Source organism: Tursiops truncatus, chromosome 4 (assembly GCF_011762595.2).
Source record: "Tursiops truncatus isolate mTurTru1 chromosome 4, mTurTru1.mat.Y, whole genome shotgun sequence".
In the NCBI taxonomy this organism is placed as follows: domain Eukaryota; kingdom Metazoa; phylum Chordata; class Mammalia; order Artiodactyla; family Delphinidae; genus Tursiops; species Tursiops truncatus.
Window position 1 is genome coordinate 3,805,606 of NC_047037.1, and position 20,014 is coordinate 3,825,619.

General features: G+C 44.1%; 1 protein-coding gene and 1 long non-coding RNA gene across 6 annotated transcripts in view; both read right to left on the minus strand.

The window, feature by feature from the left end:
- Window positions 1–20,014, minus strand: part of UBE2E2 (ubiquitin conjugating enzyme E2 E2) — a 360,739-nt gene that overhangs the window by 299,989 nt on the left and 40,736 nt on the right. The window lies entirely within an intron of this gene.
- Window positions 1,085–19,612, minus strand: LOC141278517 (uncharacterized). Its single transcript, XR_012331276.1, has 3 exons — window positions 7,020–19,612; window positions 5,482–5,547; window positions 1,085–5,149 (listed from the first exon to the last, which is right to left on the minus strand). It is a non-coding gene; the product is annotated as an uncharacterized lncRNA (long non-coding RNA).

Below are 20,014 nucleotides of genomic sequence, written 5' to 3' on the forward strand. Positions count from 1 at the left end.
TCAAAGTTTTATTAGCTCAGTAGCTTTAGAACACTGACTAAAAGCTGGATGCCACACCTAGCGGAGTAGAAAATTCTGCGCATACACTTTATGCAACACAATTTAGAAATTCAGACTATTTTTGTCATGCCTATTTCTCAGTGGGTGAAAATTAGTCCTCACAGGTTAACTAATGCCTGCTATCCTCAACAGGGATTCTCAGCACATCAAAACAGTGTTTTGAAAGAAGCTGGCATCTTTGCTGTTTTGGTCAAAACTATAGAGCCCTGAATGGCCTGCACACAGCAGGCACTTACTGTCTAAATAACCTCTAAGGCTCAAGCGACAGTTCCTAGCAGAATCAGACTCAATTACAACCCCTTAATTTGGGACTCTTTCTTATGTATCATTTATTAACTTTTCATGATTATATTTTTTTAAAGCAAAAAGGAAAACAATTATTTTTGCAATGACCAATTTCTTAGAGAAATATTTACGTTGATCCTAGGAAAAGTCATCAGTGGCTTGGGTTCTAGTTCTTAGATGGGTTGGGTTAGTCTGAGGTTTATTTACACGGTAAATACGATATGTGGATACAAATGTTGACTTTTGAAGCCTGCAGGAAATCATAAATGCTTGAAACCCACACCATCAATTATCAGATGAAAGTCTAATTAGCACGCCTAGCTTTTGGCAGTAGTCAATCTTTGAAAATATAAGTCAGCATAGATTTGGGAAGGCTACTATGTGAAATACAACAGTTTTACATGTTGCTGTGAAATAATGAACACTTTTGATACATTTTTTAGTTCTGTATTTAATACAGCTGATTAAAAAGCTAATTTCATTCCCCCTCTGTATTACTATTCTTCTAGCGTACAGCTGCCAACCATAGTTAAATCTGATTAGGCCCCATGTTGAGTTAATCAATTTGATAATGTCAGACTTTATTAAGAAAGCATACACGTCACAATGTCTACTATCAAAAGCATGCGTGCCCGAGCTTTTCTTTTCCCACAACACTGCAACTGCTTAAAGTAGCTCAGTTTTATTTTGCTTTGTTTTAAAAAGAATTTTTAAAAAAATTCTTTATTTCTTCCTTAGGCAAATACAAAAAAATTATTCTGTTAAAATATTACTACTATGATTAACTTTTTCTTTATCAATGTTTATATAAAGAAATAATCTCAAAATCACAATCATGATTAGAAGTAAAAGCAAAAGTACAAATGCTCACAATGTAAAATAGTATCCCATGATAAATCCCGAGAAATTTTTCTATTTTATTTTTGTTCATAATGATTAAAGACCTCAAAACACAACCCACTTTTCTCTACTCGTGATTTTTATAGCTTTGCTGCACTCAGGATTAACTAAGCAAAGGAAAAAGGGGCATGATCATTTGAACACACAAGTCTGGGTCACGATCCCACTGTAAGAGAATTTTCATACATTTTAGAAGACAGAAAGCATTATAAAATATATTAATGTTTTTATAAACCTCCTACCTTTCTTTTTCCTTCTGAGTCATGAAAAGATTCAAAGAAGGTTAAATGAAAGGAAGTTCTGTGCTAATGGAAATCAACCCCTCCTTAACTTTATATTAAAATTTTTCAGTTAATTAACTTTAACTTACGCAAGAGCAGAACAGTTTTCGAGTATTTGCTTTTAAAGGTTTGTTGCTTGAAACTAAAATTTAAAAGAAAAAATTAGGAAAACTGTACCTTTTATGGAACTACAATTCTACATATGGGGTGTAAAATTCTGTATTTTAGGGTAAAAATGTAGGCGGTAGGTAACCTATTGAAGGATTGTCAGAAAGAAATGAATAACTGAAAATAATGGAGTAGCTGTAAGAACCAACCTACGCGCATGCCAGGTAGCTGTCTTAACTTTCATTGGCATCATGAGGTAGATAAAAGGGAAAGAAATTGTAAAATAAAATAAAAATAGGCTTGTCTCTACTTGTCTTCCTCATACCATGTCTTATCCAGCCACCAAGCCTTCGGTATCTTTCATGTGGTCCTTACATGTGGTCTGTGGGGGTCAGAGGGGATGGAGGCAAGCATTATTATGAATTGAAAGAAGCTCAAATTCAGATTTTTAATGAATCTGGGTCAGCTGTTCAACATATACTGCTTCAAATGCAAACTCAGTCTTCTGGACACCGTGACAAAAAAGAAGTGGGAGTTAGCTCTGACTTCTAAGCCTTGAATCATCCCTTCCTTCTCCCCAAAGCCACCCTTTCAACGCCCGTCCCCAATCCTATGACTGAATTTCTTTAAGTTTTTGGTTTCTTTTTAAGAAATCTAAGCACCTCTATCAGACCGATGATAATACGGTTGCTAAAAATTATATGGCAATAGAAAATACCATACATCACAAACCCACTGTCCATATCATAGCAGCCAAAGTGTTCTTTTTAAACAGTAAATCCTCTTGGGACTCCTCCACATAGAACACTTCAAAGGCTGCCCACTGCTCTTAGGAAAAAGAACAAAATCTTTAGCACAGCCAGAAAGACCTGGTGTGATCTAGCCCCAGCCTCAGCCTGAGCCACCCCACTCCAGGCACCTCGGAATTCCAACCACACTTGGTCTGTTTCTGCTCCTAGAACTCGCCCACCTGCTGTCCACATGCTGCCTCCTCAGCCTAAAACACTCCTGCTCTCCCTCTGCCTACTCAGCTTAGGCTGCAAAGGTGGTTTTTCAAAGCTAATTTCTTCCTTGACACCCTTTCCCATGCCCTGTGTGATATACTGTCAAGGCGGCCCAGATGTCTCTTCCAGAGCCTTCTCACAGTGGTCATTAGCAAATGGGGAGCAGCTGCTGACCCTCGGTCTTTCCTCTGGGTGTGGCACCAGCGATGGTTGTTTTGTTCATTACTACGCTCCCCCCGCCCAGCACACAGGAGGCACTCAGGTCCGCCTCCTGACAGGCAGCATTAACGCCCGCCTCCTAGGCTACCGTGAGGGTTAGACTAAACAAGCCATAGAAAGCCCCGGTTCAGACCGGCACTCCATACGAGTTAGCTGTTATCATCAACATTTACTATTTATGACAGTGAATAAATAAGAGCAATTAGGAATACTTATTAAAACCGTTCAAAAAGGGGACACTGATGCACCCCCACTCCATTTATTTATTTACTAACTCCACAGCACTTACTGTAAAGAATTATGAGAGCTATGCGGAATACTTACAAACAAGAATATCTGATGCATCTTTTTAAATTTTATATTGCAGTACAGCTGATTAACAATGTGTTAGTTTCAGGTGTACAGCAGAGTGATTCAGTTATAGATATACATATACATACACACACACACGCACTTATCTATTCTTTTTCAAATTCTTTTTCAAATTCTTTTCCTGTTTAGGTTATTACAGAGTATTGAGCAGAGTTCCCTGTGCTATCCAGTAGGTCCTTGTTGGTTATCCATTCTAGATATAGGAGTGTGTGTATGTCAGTCCCATACTCCCAATCTATTCCTCCCGCACCCTCCCCTGCTGGTAACCATTAAGTTCGTTCTCTAAGTCTATGAGTCTGTTTCTGTTTTGTAAATAAGTTTGTATCACTTTTTTCAGATTCCGCATATAAGCGAACATCATACAATATTTGTCTTTCTCTGCCTCACTTACTTCACTTAGTACGATAATCTCCAGGTCCATCCACGTTGCTGCAAATGGCATTACTGCGTTCGTTTTAACAATGCAGCATTTTTTTAAGAATTCCAGTGATAAAGGATAAATTATGAAATATACCGATAAAGGAATATCTAGACACCGAAAGCATTTTCTTAATGAATCCAGGCATTTCCGCAACAATATGATTTTTCATAACTTAAACGGCTATCACAATATATAAATTTTTCACATTCACAAACCACCATTGATTTTACTTAAATATGATCCAAGATCAGAAATCAGCATCGCACACAGGGAGACAAAATACAGCAGCCTAGCAATTCACTGATGCTGTGCTTTAAAAAACAGTTTGTAAATCAAAACCCCTGTCCTATAATATCTGACCTCCCTTCTTTTATCAACAGCACGTTTTTCCCCATTATATCAAAGGGTCTCTACACAAGAATGATTCAATCACTAAGGACTGCCAAGTTTGTGAATATCTGAATCATTTTTAACAGCATGCACTATGTCAACTTCAGATGAAAATAATCCTGCAGAGTGGGAGAAGGATCTTTAATTCAGCAACTGTAGAAGTTCATTCACGGATTTCATGATGCTTTAGAATTATCATATTGCATTTTATACTTTATCTATTATTCTAGCAGTGCAAACCATCACTGTCGTCAATCTTATATGTCACCTTGACTGGGGCTGGGGGCAGACATTTGGTCAAGTGCTATGCTGAGTGTGCCTGTAAGGGTGCTTTGGGATGCGATGAATGTTTGCAGCATCGACTGAGTAAAGCAGATGGCCCTCCCTAACGTGGGTGGCCCTCATTCAATCTGTTTGACCTGAGTGGAACAAAAAGGCTGACCCTTCCTGGGGTAAGAGGGAAGCCCTCCTGCCTGACTGTGTGAGCCAGGACATCAGTCTTTTCCTGCCCTCAACTCCAACTGAAACATCAGCTCTTTGAGGCCCTGGAGTCTGCCAGCTGTTTGGACTAAAACTCATGCCCTCAGCTCTCCTGGTTCTTCAGACTCAGGCTGGAACCGCACCACTGGGCTCTCCTGGGACTCCAGCCTGCCGACTGCAGATCTGGGACTTCTCAGCCTCTGTTATCAGGTGAGCCAATTCCTTATGATAAAGCCTTCCCTCTATATATATGCATCCTGTCGGTTCTGTTTCTCTGGAGAACCCTGACCAATACACCATATATCGCACATCCCCACCCACTTTGAAGCTCTCCCCTCTCACACATAAACCCCAACACACTTACACTCAGCAACCTCTGAAGGCCCATCAGAATACAAGTACAGAAACTCAAGGTCCACGGTTTTCGGCATCCCTGCTCTCATCTCATTTTTGGGTGCTACTGCGCGCTAAGCATAGGTAATAGAGGAATGGATAGATCAAATCTTTCCCTCCAGCTGCCCACAGGTTGGAGAAGATGCAAGTGGATCCAATCAGGGACAGCCTGTTAACAAACGGGGTATAAGGTTCAGGTGTCAGGATGATTTCATAAACGTTAGACAATTATGGCTCTGTAAAAAAAAAAAAACAAAAAAAAAACCCAGAAGTTAACCAAGTAATCTGAAGATCTAATTGGTTTTATGAGGTGATTCACGAACTGGGCAGCAGCCCATCTAGAAAGTAGAGGGCTCTGGGGGTGGGAGGTGGGAGGTTTTTATAGGAAATGGAAGGTTTTTATAGGAAGAAGGGTTGGGCAAGGGAGCTATCAGCAAAAGAAAATAAAAAATTATTCTCAGTCCAGGACACCTTTTCAGGCAGGGAGGGAAGACAGGAGGTTTATCAGGTAGACTGCTTCTTCCTTTCCCTTGAGGGGGGAATGGAGGGGGCCCACATGACAGATTACCTCACGGCTGCTGACCAGAAAACTCCAGACTGGCTGAGTAAGTTACACTTCTGAGGAAGGTCAAACCTGCAATTAAGTCAGGTATTAAGTCGAGGTTTGGCAGGGTGGGCTTCAGCCCAAGTGGCACCATTTTGGGGCCTGTGGCTTTCCTGTCTAACAGTTCTTAATCCAGGACTTGTGACTGAAAACCAAATTTGCTTGAGAAAAACAACTGCAGGGAATTCCCTGGCGTTCCAGTGGTTAGGACTCAGCACTTTCACTGCTGAGGGCCCGGGTTTGATCCCTGGTCAGGGAACTAAGATCCCACAAGCCGTGCGGCACGGCCTCCCCCCAAAAAAAAGGAAAGAAAAGAAAAACAATTGCACACCTAGGAGAAATGATTAAATGAATTCCTGAAACTGTTATTAAGCATTCTAACTAGAAGCAAATATCCACAAAACGAGGGTGGACAGGGAGCTGGAAATACCCGAAGCCAGTAATGATTCCTTCACTCAAACTATCTCCTCCTTATTTCTTTTGCCCCGTCATGGAGACAGAAAACTCAGAGACAAATACTGGGTTTTTGTCTCAGAGCCCAGCCTCTCTGCCCACCTCTCTGTGTGTGCCCTACCACTGCAGAGGGCGAGAACACCTGAGCCCCACCAGATCCTGGCTGAGAGGAGAGTGGGAGCACGCCTGCCGAGACGTGGGCTAAGCCTCGGCCCCAGCGTTTGCCAGTCACACTGAGGGTCCCACCGCCCCCAAGGCCTGGTTCCAACCCCCTCCCCGAGGCGCAGCATAACCTGGGCAGGGGTCTCATAGAGAGGAGGGCAGGGAGAGCCGCGCACAAGCCGGGCCACGTCGGCTGCACAAATCCACCATCCCAGCGCACACCTTGCACACAAAGGGGTCCTCCACAACGGACTGGGGGTGGCGTCAGGAGACGGAGACTTCTGGTCCTCGCCCTGGATGAGGAAGACCTCGCGGCAGAGGGAGCCCACTAGACACAGCTCTGTGGCCCCCTGCTGCTGCTGGGGGAGTAACCAGAGTAGTGCAGGGCCTGCAACTGGACAAGGCATTTCTGGAGCCCCCAGTTACACGGAAGGGGCTCCAAACCAAGACTTGCAAGGAATTCCCGGTTCCTGGTGTTCACTGTGGCCCCTGTGGCGTGATTCTTGGCTCCATCAGGCTACCAGGGCCTGAGAAAACATGCTGTTCATTTAAAAACTGGCTGAAAAAATGCCGCCCCCCCCCCTTTTTCTACTCAGCCGTCACCACATAAGCTACACGTCACTCTGCTTCCTCTCTGACACCTCCCTACAGCCACCGCCGCTGACACTGGCTCCCTGCTTTCTGCCCACAGACAGCGCCAGCGCCCCTAACAACCTACCTCAGCCACCGCTGCTCCTGCTGAAATACCAGCTGAGAGCTGTTCTCTGGTGCCCAGAACAGACGACATTCTCTTGATCAGCCTTTTGCACGATGATGAGGCATCTTCCCTTCTCTCCTCTGCCCCCGACCCACCCTGAAGTCCCTCCCTTGGGAGGGTGAACCCTGACCTGGGCTGTGCCTCTCTGCAGTTCAGTCTCTGAGCATCATCGACGTTTCTTTATTTCCATGCGTCCCCAAGAGCAACACAGACCCCTAAGGCCTCTGGTCTTTCACTTGTAACTCCACGTGCCAACTCTAATCGGGTTTCAAATGCACGGCCCGCTCAACACAAACCTCCTGTAAGAGAGGGGGGCAAATGCAGCTTCCTCCGCAGCGGCGCCCTGCCACCTGCACACACGCACCCCCGAACCAGGAAGCCCCGGGGCAGAGGGAGCTGCCAGGTACAAAAGCGCCCTCAGCCACTGGAAGAAGCGGCAGAGAGGAAGACACCTGTACTTCCACCAGGATTCTCGGCCTCTCTGTCACTCTCCAGCCTATGCCATCTTCCACGCCAGTGCCCTCATTTCCAACTCCCACAGCAGCCCCATCTGCAGGGCTAGGAGAGAGCGGCCCTGCGCGCAGCCACCTCTCCAGCTGGGTCACGCGCGCGTGACTCACCTCTGGACATCATCCACCTTCTCTAGGCTCGACCCCTTGTCCACATCTGCCCCCCTCTGTGTGACCAGGGGAGGGTGGGGCGGTGGCGTGGGAGCCACTCGCACTTCTCAGGAGAGCTGATCCACTTGCCACCCTCTGCGATCTGAGCTCCAACCCCTCCAGGCCCCGTCACGTGGGCCCTGCAACACCCATCATCACTCTGCTTTTTATCTTCACTTTTTCCTTCTCCGTCGCTTCCTTTTCCTTAGCATACAAACTGTCTCAAGCCTCTTCAAGGCCTTATACAAAAATCTTCCTTCGACCCTGGGGTCTCCAGCTCCCGGGTCTCTCCTCCCCAACACAATGTGCAGCTACGAGAGCAGCCTACACATGGGGTCGCCAATTCCTCACCTTGCGCTCACTGCGGAACCCAATATATTGAGGTTTCTACTCTGCAACACTCCACTGATGCTGTTCCTGCTAAGACACACAAGACCTATCCCTGAACACAGTGGACACTTCAGTCCTTATCTGACATGTCATCTCTCTGCTGCATTTCACAGGACGGAAAATCTCCTTCTTACTGGAAATTTACCATCTTGGCTTCCATGGTAGTCCCCTAGCCTGGGATAATTACCCATTCAATTGTAAGCTTAAAAAAATGAACAACTGTCACTATGTGCCTTGTTTATACGTCTCAATTTTCAAAACAGAGGTGTTAACTACTACCTGCTCATCTGACTTCCGAAGTATACACCAAGCCCAGGATTAACTGGCAAATGTGCAGCCATCTATTCCATTCCCCTGAGTATTCTGGATTCTTAAAAAAAAATTTATTGGAGTATAGCTGATTTACAATGTTATTAGTTTCTGCTGTACAACAAAGTGATTCAGTTATACATGTACATATATCCACTCTTTTTTAGATTCCCTTCCCATCTAGGTCACCACAGGGCACTGAGTAGAGCTCCCTGTGCTATACAGTAGGTCCTTATCAGTTACCTATTTCATACACAGTAGTGTGTATATGTCAATCCCAACCTCCCAATTCATCCCATCCCCCGCTTCCCCGCTTTGTAACCATATGTTTGTTCTCCATGTCTGTGACTCTATTTCTGCTTTGCAAGTAAGTTCATCTGTATCATTTGTCTAGATTCCACATATAAGCAATATTACACGATATTTGTTTTTCTCCTTCGGACTTACTTCACTCTGTATGACAATCTCTAGGTCCATCCATGTTGCTGCAAATGGCATTATTTTGTTCCTTTTTATGGCTGAGTAATATTCCATTGTATACATGTGCCACAACCTCTTTATCCATTCGTCTGTCGATGGGCATTTAGGTTGCTTCCATGACCTGGCCATTGTAAAGAGTGCTGCAATGAACACTGGGGTGCATGTGTCTTCTTGAATTATGGTTTTCTCTGGGTATATGCCCAGTAGTGGGACCGCTGGATCATACAGTAATTCTATTTTTAGTTTTTTAAGGAACCTCCATACTGTTCTCGATAGTGGCTGTATCAATTTACATTCCCACCAACAGTGTAGGAGGGTTCCCTTTTCTCCACACCCTCTCCAGCATTTACTGTCTGTAGACTTTTTGATGCTGGCCATTCTGACTGGTGTGAGGTGACAGCTCACTGTAGTGTTGATGTGCATTTCTCTAACGATGAGTGATGCTGAGCAGCTTTTCATGTGTTTCTTGGCCATGTGCATGTCTTCTCTGGAGAATTGTCTATGTAGATCTTCCGCCCAGTTTTTGATTGGGTGGTTTTTCTGATATTGAGCCGCATGAGCTGTCTGTGTACCCTGGAGATTAATCCCTTGTCAGCTGCTTCGTTTGCAAACATTTTCTCCCATTCTGAGGGGGTATTCTGGATTTTATACGTGGATCAAGCTACTCCGAGCTACTCGCATGGTCCGTCAACATGGTATCTCACTGAACTCTTCTTACCAAATCATGCTTGGGCATTCTGGCCTCAAGTTTTGTTGTGGGATCCAAAAAAAGCAGTCCTATGAAACCCATCACCACATATAACATAGGAAACATTACCAAAGAAATCATTTCCAACATCTCCCAGTGAGTCTCCTCTGGAGGCTCCCACAGGGGGGTTCTATTTGAGGATTAAGTCCTAAGACAAGGGTTTTATATGGTGTTCTCCCATACCCCATTCACCTGCCCCACCTTTTTTCTTTTGCTATAGGAAATTCAGAGTCAAATTCATGGTTTAGGCGTAACAGCTGTGGGACCTAAAGACATGAACGTTTCCTTTCCTCTTTCTTCCTGGTTTGGCCACTGCTTCTGATTTGCATCTCCCCTCTGTACAGACTAGGAGCAAAGGTTAGGCTTCCTAGGTCTGCACCCTGCCTCCGTCTCCCAGAATGCGAAACTCTGGCAAGTTACTCAACTCCTCTAAGCATTATTTTCTCAACTGCCAAACACAAACGATAGCGGTCCCCACATCATACGGTCGGTGTAAGGATCGTGCACCTAGCTCACAGCAAGCACTCAATAAATGTTAACTACTGCTGTCATTATCGTCATTGTGATTATGCACCGCAAACCCTCTGTGGAGAGATGGGAATACAAATGTACAAATAAACTGTAGTCTGGCTCCCCCAATCTGGAGGCTTGTTATTAAAAACAACAACAACGGGCTTCCCTGGTGGTGCAGTGGTTGAGAGTCCGCCAGCCGATGCAGGGGACACGGGTTCGTGCCCCGGTCCGGGAAGATCCCACATGCCACGGAGCGGCTGGGCCCGTGAGCCATGGCCGCTGAGCCTGCGCGTCCGGAGCCTGTGCTCCGCAACGACAGGAGAGGCCACAGCAGTGAGAGGCCCGCGTACCGCAAAAGAAAACAACAACAACAACAACAACAGGGAAGCTTAGGCCTATCTATTCTAAGGTAGCACCAACCTATGCTGTTTCGCCAAAACTTTAATAAAAAGGGTTAAAAACACTATGACTTTGGTATTATTTTTAGATATATATATCTTTTAAAATCTTACCGTGAGTCCTAAACCTATCTATGGACCAAGCTTTATGACATTAGTATAAAGTCAAGTCTTTTAGTGTTCCTTTTCAATCTTTACTGAAATACTATAAAAATCAAAATGACTGAAATGATCTTTTGCTAAAGCAATTATACTCCTAAAAATTTACCAAGGCTGTGTTCCAACCACTTTTTTTTAAAAATCACATACCTCACAAATCATTACAGCTCTTAAATAAAAGACCCCTCCCCAACTATAATTTTTTAAAAAGATAAGCATCCCCCACTATGTTGACATGATCCCATTAGCATGTTCCAAAAAGGGACTCAAGGAACAGCTGAATCTGTTAGCCTATTACTGTCAGAACAGCTAAATATCAATTATGCCAAAGCCGAAACCACTGTTATTGGCAGACGCTCCTCAGAAATTCTACTCAACTTAACTCATTTACCTACTTAAGAAGCTCAACCTATACATGCAAAAGATCTTTGTGTAAATGGTATCTTTCTACATGGCTCTCATAAACATCAGACTTTACAAACTAATACCTGAGGAAAATCTTTAAATAAATAAAAGATGGAAAGCCATGGTTGTTTGCTCACCTAACTCAACTGGACGTCAAAACGAGCCCCCCGCTGTCCCAAATGGCTCAGTACGTGTGGAGCTAACAGAGGCTGTATCCCAACCACACGTGCTCTCTCACCTGCACGCCCACTGTCCCTCCCCTCATCCTCGTCACAGGAGGGGAGACACTGATCCAAGAGGTACAGCTCTCTGTCAACAACACCAACGCCACACCTGCTTTTCTTCATCAGAAGGAAGGTCTTTTCTACACTTAGAAAACAAGCTAGCACAATTCGAAGAGTTTCATGTCTTCCGAAGCTAAAGACTTTGTCAGCTGCAAGTTAAGACTATGCTGAGGTTTAAACAGTATGCCCATCCTGGCGGTTTTCTAATAAGGATGTGAAAATGACAGAGTTCTTGCATCCAATTATGTACAGAAATTGACTTTTTTAAAAGAAGACCGTTTCTCATATGTGATAAATTTCTAAACTTAATGGAATTCAATACCTGGTATCTCGTAAGCAGTGTAAGGGTATGGTAGAATCCTTTAAAACCTTAGAAATCATGTGCAAGTCCCTTTTAAAGTATGATATTCTGTGTTAGAGACTTTGGAACGCACTGGTGCTAGAAAAGGCTTTTGTCTACGCAGAAGGCTAACCACCGAGATGGGTATACTGTTTTTTATTTTATTTTACTTTATCTTATCTTCTTTCTTTCTTTCTTTCTTTATATTTTTGGTTGTGTTGGGTCTTAGTTGCTGCACGTGGGCTCTTAGCTGCGGTGTGCGGGCTTCTCTCTAGCTGTGGCGTGCAGGCTCCAGGGCACGTAGGCTCCCTGGTTTGCGGCAGGCGGGCTCTCTAGTTATGGTGCGTGGGCTTAGTTGCCCTGTGGCACGTGGCATCCTAGTTCCCCAACCAGGGATCGAACCTGTGTCCCCTGCATTGGAAGGTGGATTCTTTACCACTGGACCACCAGGGAAGTCCAGGGGATACTGTTTTTTAAATTAAAACTGCACTATGAAATATTCCTGGCACTGAAAATAATTTGGTACAGGATAATTTACAACTGTTTTTCAATTCTTAAACACATGTAATATATGGATTAGATAATAGAGTCTTTAAATTTTTTTTTTCTTTTTTTTTTTTTTTTGCAGTATGCGGGTTTCTCACTGTTGTGGCCTCTCCCATTGCGGAGCACAGGCTCCGGACGCGCAGGCTCAGCGGCCATGGCTCACGGGCCCAGCCGCTCCGCGGCATGTGGGATCTTCCCGGACCGGGGCACGAACCCATGTCCCCTGCATCAGCAGGCGGACTCTCAACCACTGTGCCACCAGGGAAGCCCTGAGTTTTTAAATTTTATAATATACCCACTGTGTTTACCATAAATTTTATAATATACCCACTGTGTTTACCATATGTATAATGACTCATTAAACAAAACAGGACTAACATCCCAGAAATCTCCTTCGTAAATCAGACGCTTTCAAAGACACAAACATCAGTAATTTGTAACCCAGCAATGTTATACCCATATCTAGGACTCCACTGTGATACTAAGATACTCTTTTAAATGACAATAAGGAAAGGGTAACATTTTAATGTTTTAAAAAAGATATTTACTTTTTGTGAGAAAGTAAATTGCTTTTGATAAAGAAATTTAAATCCTCCTTCGACCCTGAGTCCTCTAGGTCCTGGTTCTCTCCTCCTTTGACAACTTGCTTCTACAAAAAGTCTTCTACACAGAGTGCTTTTGTAAGAAAAAAGAATTCCAAGCAAGCATTATCTTTAACGAACTTAAGTTGGATTTTGCAGTCTGTCCATCTAGTTCCATATATTTTCTACCCATAACTCTTGCTGACATTATAAAGCAGAAAAAGGTAAACAAAATTGGTGAATTTTACTTCTATTTCTAAATTGGGAAAGTTCTCTAGGCCTTTTTTACCCTGAAATCTTCCACAGAAATCTTTCCTTTAAGGAACTGGATCACTATAAATGTCTTCAAATATGCTAAATCATCCAAACAATTTCCACAGGGTAGATATGACGTAAGGTAATTTTTCTACAGGTAAACATACACATGCAATAAGCCTTGGTCACTAAATTCTACTCTAAGAAAAACGGCAGCATTTGGGTGATTTTTTTTTTACAATACTGTTTTTTCATGAGAAGAAATAATATAGTCACAATGCAACATTTTCATTAAATATTTAGAGAAAAGGAAAACAACCTAATATCTTATAAAACCATGCCCCCCAAATAACTTAAATATTACTGTACACAGATGAACAGAGCTTCCCTTGGGATCATGTGATCACATGCATGTGTGTACACACACGCATTTACAAGGATCATCAAGGAAGCAGACTGCATGCACGCCTACACACACACACACCCTTACGAAGATCACTGCGGACACAGACGGTGATTTAGGGGAGCCAATCCGTGTGTTTTGGCCGAGTGGAGACGGCCCTTCAGTGGGCCATCACTCGTGAAATCCCACAGAGGTACCGGTCGGTAACATTCATGTTCCTGTTGCATCCATTTTCCATAACCTAAAGTGACTTTTTGTGACTTTTTTCCCACTGCAACGTTCATCTGAAGAAAGAGGTTTCAGAAGCCCTCCTGCGAGGCCATGAAGACGAGCCGTCCCTGCCTCTCCGCAGCCCTTCTCGTCCTCCCGGGCACTGCCCTCTGCCCGAGCCTCCCTACGCAGGCCCGCACAGGGCCCTGCTCATCAGGCGCGTCCAGGGCGCCAGCTTCGGGCTCCGCGAGGCCTCTGCTCGCGGCGGGCGCAGAGGGAGCCTAGCACCCTCCGGAAGGGGGGGCCGCCGCAGGGCCCGGGAGAGCCGGCAGCTGTGCCCCCGAGAGGCCCGAGTCCCGGGAGGCCCCACACAGGGCTCGGCTGTAGCCGCTTCTGAAGGACCTGGACCTCCTCCCTTCTCGCTTCTCAAACCCACCCTCCTCAGCAGAGCCTGCAGAGAGAGCTCTTTCCTCCCCGTACGCCCACCCCCATCCCCGCACTCCTCGGAGGGGCAGCGATGGAATTTCTGGCATCCGGTTCTGAGCACCAGCGGTGGCAGCGGTCTTTGCAGTAAAGAAGCCCTTTTCCCCACAGGGATGCTGCGTATTTATCCATCTGCGACTTCAACCTCTGGCATTACATTTAATAAATTCATTTTCTAATGAAACTAAAAAAAGACGAAAAACAGATTTCATTACCGAATCATTATGTGGTACACCTGATACTAATATAACGCTGTAGGTCAATTATACCTGAATATAAATAAATAAATGGGGGGTGGGGAGAGGGGAGTTTTAAAGTACAGGTACGTGTGATGGGAAGATCGCAGACAAAGGAGAAGCGACACCGGGAGCCTGGGCCCTACACAGGGGCACAGTGAGCAGGGTGGCTCCGGGTCATCTGTGAGCCCAAGACACTTTGTAGGGGACAGGGCAGGGGTGCCACGCTCCTGGGAAGAGATGACGCCGCACGGACTGTCATGGGGTGTGCGACGGCCTTCCCATGCCTCCCCGATGCGGTCCTCGATAAAATTCACTTGCTCCCTCAAAAACAAAGACTTCGGATGGCGTGACCATCTGGTAGAAAACCATGGAGTGAGCTATGGACTCTGGGTGGAATGGTGTGTCGGTGCAAGTTCATCACCCGAGACAAGCGTGCCACTAGGCGGGGTGCCAATAATGTGGGAGAGCATGCACGTGTGAGGGCAGCACGCACACGGAAACCTCAGTTTTTCTGGGAACGTAAAACTGCTCTAGAAAATAAGGTGCACTTAAAAAAACTTACAGATACAAAAAAAACACCCGAGATTTCACTTGGATAAAAATGGTCACCTTAAAGCTGCCAAAGACTTTCTGTGTTTCAGAATAAGTCTTTTACTGTATACAAGTCAAAACATTATGACAAATTCCTTCTCCCTTCTTGAGGTTAGATCCATTTCTAGAAGATCACCACCAAAAGAAATGTGTTTGTTATGATGAACATAATTATAACATATATTTTGGTAGCTCCTTTTACTGTTGTTATTAATAAAACTAAGATAGAAAGGCAGAGTACTTAAAAAGAGCTGTTCAAAAGCAGTATATTAAGGTGACTTTTTTCAACAGGCCATGAATCAGTTTAGGTTGTCTTTCTACTTTTTACTATCACTACTAACCCCACTTACATCAAGATCATGTCCAATGCTATGACTCACCTCTCTCATATTCTACTCTAAACTGTTGGTGATATCTCTCCCGTTTTGTCCTACTAGAAACATCTACCATTCATCATCTTTGCTCCCCTTAGGAGGCATCTCCTGTTCTGCCTCTTGCCTTCCTAATCAAATATAAGTTCTTAGTCTTATCTTCAGTGTGTTCAATTACATGCTCTAATCTTGCACGTGCAGTTGCCATTCCGTCCTGCTAGCACTCGGATCCCATCCCTGTGCTAGGCTTAGCCTCCTTTATCAGCATAATTAACTCAGACTTTACAGAGCCATCACATGGTTATATATGTACTGTCATCTCTTCTCATTAGCCTTTTCTTTTTAAATCCACTTCTAACACTCATTTCTCCTAGGAAGAGAATGCTTTTTTTTAATGGCAGTGGCTGAACAGATGAAAGACACAGATCTAAATGAAGAAAAGCAAAACTACAGAACATAAGGAATTATATCAAGTGTAGATTTCTTTCTGATTATTAATTTTACAATCCTGGAGGATGAAGAAAGATGAAGTGAATGACAACCTGTATACTATAAATTTTCCATAAAATACTAGTATTTTCTCCAAATTAAAAAAAGAGATGAAAGTGATACTGACAGGTTTAGTACTAGATATTGAGTATTTTTTGGATTCAAATGTACCATGAATCTAAAAAAATAAGAAGCCAGAAGGAAGTCCTAATATATTATACTTGTCTTCCCTTCAGCAGGGTAAGGCCGTGAAGCTAGCCAGGAGAGAGCTGTATTGTTGCAGACCTTCCCTCACAGACTGGCCCTTAGACAGTGACGGAAGAATGAAAGCTCAGCTCATGGTCTGATTTAACAAGCTTGAGGCGTGGGAGCAGCGAAGGGCGTCCCGCTCTAATGGAAAAGAGCTGGATGGGAAAAGATCACCAAGGAAGGTCTTGGCCTGTGCCATGTGCTGTGGCTGTCACTGCATCCATCCCACTGAGAAAACAACCTGAGGCTAGGAGAGTTCTGGTTTGGCCTCTCCTGAAAGACAGAGACCCGCACAGAAGAGCCGAGGCTCAGGAGGTACTAACAGTTTCTCCCCTAAGCCCCATCCACCTAGAGGAAAGGTCCATACATGGGTCCATAAAAACACCTATCCCCTTAGGCTTCCCTGGTGGCACAGTGGTTGAGAGTCCGCCTGCCGATGCAGGGGACACGGGTTCGTGCCCCGCTCCGGGAAGATCCCACATGCCGCGGAGCGGCTGGGCCCGTGAGCCATGGCCGCTGAGCCTGCGCGTCCAGAGCCTGTGCTCCGCAGCGGGAGAGGCCACAACAGTGAGAGGCCCGAGTACCGCAAAAAAAAAAAAACCACCTATCCCCAAGACCCAAGGTGGGGAAATGGAGAGATAACTAAGTTGGTGTCACATCCTTCTTGGTTCACAACATCCAAATAAATAGAGTTCTATTCTTTTTTAAGTGCCTGATATTCTGTCAAAACATGCAGGTGGGTTAGGAAGAACTGAAATAAACTGCATATTACTCGAGCTAGGCGAGATGCCATGCTAGCAATGTCTGGGGGAATCAAATGGACAACGATGAGAAAGTGATTTTGTGTGTGGCGTGAGAGCGTGTGCGTGTGCGTGTACACGTGTGAGCCTTAGAACCCAGTAAAGCTGCTAACAACTAAATATCAAAACAATACCTAATGCACTGCATTAAAATGTAGAAAGAACTCAGACCAAAACACGCAGCCATGCACTGACCTAATTTAGTATTATTATAAAGAATTTACATATCCCACTGATTTCAAAAGGACTTTATTAATTGCCTTCAAAGAAATTGACATTAACCTCAACAAATCAACACTTTTCTCACTTTCTTAAGTTTATAACTAAGAACTAAAATGCTCTTGATTAAATAACATATCCTTCAGGAATACAGTTTGAACTTTTTTTTTGTCAAAGAAGTTACTTTAGTTTATATCACTAATAAAAATGCACACAGGCACATGTACATCTTCTTATGCGACATCCTTTACAATAAAAGACTAATAAAAACAGTAATCTAAATCGCCAAGCATTCAATATGACAAGCTGTTCAAATAGCTAAAATAAACAATTATCACTTTAATTAGAAATATCATGATTATAAATACAATCCTATTAATTTCAGTGAAGTCTTTCCCATATACACTGAAAGCATGTACATGCTAAAAACTCTGTAATCCAAAACTTATAAGAACAAGAGAAAAATGAGGTGGCCATGACTCATGCCAGTTTTATTTCTAAGAGCAGGCAAACGGAATGACCTCCACAGCTGCCTCATGGGACTAGATGGGCAGCGTCACTGGCTTTTCCTGAGTTAATTTCAAAGGCTGGTTTGGGAAAGTAAGTTTGCTAGGAAGGACTCTCAAACGTTGCTATGATGGAGTACTTCATTCCCAGCCACCAGGAAATTTACCCAACAGTAAAGTAGTTTAGATTAATAGAAGAAGTTAGATCTGCTGAAACTCAAGATAAAGACCTGCATGTGACAAAAAGCGAAGGGTTCAGAAGCTCATACTTTTGTAAAACAGAAAAAAGGGGAGCACTTACCTATCAACCACTTCCCACCTGACCAGTATCAATTATTTGGAAATGTCCTTTCTCCCTGTTTTAACTCTTTCTATACCTGTATTTCTCAGTTCCCTTTAGCTGCCTCACTAAATTCCTGAATTTTTGCTTTTTGCTCATACAGTATATCATTAATAAATAGTAAACCTATACCTTTTACCCCTTTTAAATTGTGCTGTTTTAAAATCAAATAAAAGCTACTGCTTAAACTGCCCTTCACTATTTCCCGACAAAGTGTTCTTAAAAAAGATATGTTGAAAATGGCCAAGTTATGTGAAATCATAAACCACCTAGGCAGCACTGGCTTACCTGTCTCATTAGCAAATTTCTTTTAAACATGGTCATATGTTTCCTGACATATCATGAGGCACAAGAAAAAATGCCTTAAGGAAACTAACAGAGCCCCCAAATCCCTTTAAGACTGTCTAGCTACCTGGAGAACAATCTGGCTGCACCTGCCTTTCCGGAGTGCTCTTCTCTTCACCCTCACCCTCTCCCCTGACTTCCATTTATCCTTCAAAGCTCAGCTCACACACAGCCTCCTACAGCAAGTCCTCTTTTGTCACTCCTTCCCAGCCAGAATCAAAGAGCCCCCCCACCCCCATGTAATCCCGTAACATCTCATGGTTTCCTTTAGAACAGCACAATGTCTGAAATCAGAATTTCGTGAAAAGGCCAAAAAGCCCTTAACATACAAATTTAAGCCAATATACTGGATCTTAGTTAATTCTTGGTCCCCACACTGGACTACATGTTCCTTGAGAACAGAACTTTCTTCACCTCTGTATACCTAATCACTTGCACAGACTAGCAGGGACCAGCTTCTCAAATACCGGCTAGCAACTCTCCTCTCGCTGCCGCACAAACACCTTCTTATTTACAACTCCAGAAACACACGGCAACCTGAACGTCCCCTAACCCAGGGGGACATCGTGCCTTCACTCACGCTATTCCCAGTATCTTCCTTTCATTTACTTCATGGATCCTGTGCTGCCTTCAGAGGATCCATGAAAAAAACACTGCTTATTTCATGACCTTTTATCATCCTTCAAGGTTCAGCAGCCCGTCACAACCGCTGTGAAGTCTTCTCTGCATCCCTCAGTCAAAATTCCCTCTTCCCCACAGTTTCGAGTCATTCTTGATATAAACAGTGGTGGAAGTATTTAATAAAGTGCGACTGAGAGCAGGATCTAATCGGATGCAGAGACGATTCTCCTCAACAAAGCTCCCATGGAGCTGCGGCCAAGTTCTTCATTCATTCTCACCCCCAGACACATGCCTAGGAGATTTTACAAGCATTCCTCAAATCTATTTAAGTAAATACCTAGCTGACCATTCTGCGACACAACAGAATATATAGAATGTAAATTAATGGTTCTACCATCAAAATGTGAATAAAAGAAACAGCATCTCATTGACCGTTTTAAATTCTGAGACACTTTCAGTGCCTTTAAGAATCTAGTTTATGTATTTCATTAAGAAATATTAACTTTTCAGACTTCCCTGGTGGTGCAGGGGTTAAGAATCCGCCTGCCGATGCAGGGGACACGGGTTCGAGTCCTGGTCTGGGAAGATCCCACATGCCACGGAGCAACTAAGCATGTGTGCCACAACTACTAAGCCTGCGCTCTAGAGCCCGCGCACCACAGCTACTGAGCCCATGTGCCACAACTACTGAAGCCCACGTGCCTAGAGTCCGTGCCATGCAACAAGAGAAGCCACCGCAATGAGAAGCCCGCGCATCGCAACGAAGAGTAGCCCCGCTCGCCACAGCTAGAGAAAGCCTGCGCAGAGCAACGAAGACCCAATGCAGCCAAAAATAAATAAATAAACAAATTTATTTTATTTTATTTTTATTTATTTATTTTTGCGGTACGCGGGCCTCTCACTGTTGTGGCCTCTCCCGTTGTGGAGCACAGGCTCCGGACGCACAGGCTCAGCGGCCATGGCTCACGGGCCCAGCCGCTCCGCGGCATGTGGGATCTTCCCAGACCGGGGCACGAACCCATGTCCCCTGCATCGGGAGACGGACTCTCAACCACTGCGCCACCAGGGAAGCCCAACAAATTTATTTTTAAAAAAAAAGAAATATTAACTTTTTAAGGTTCACCTGTCTTTATAAGAACCCAGTATGTACACAACTGAATTTCAAGAGTCTTCCCAGAGCATTTATATATCT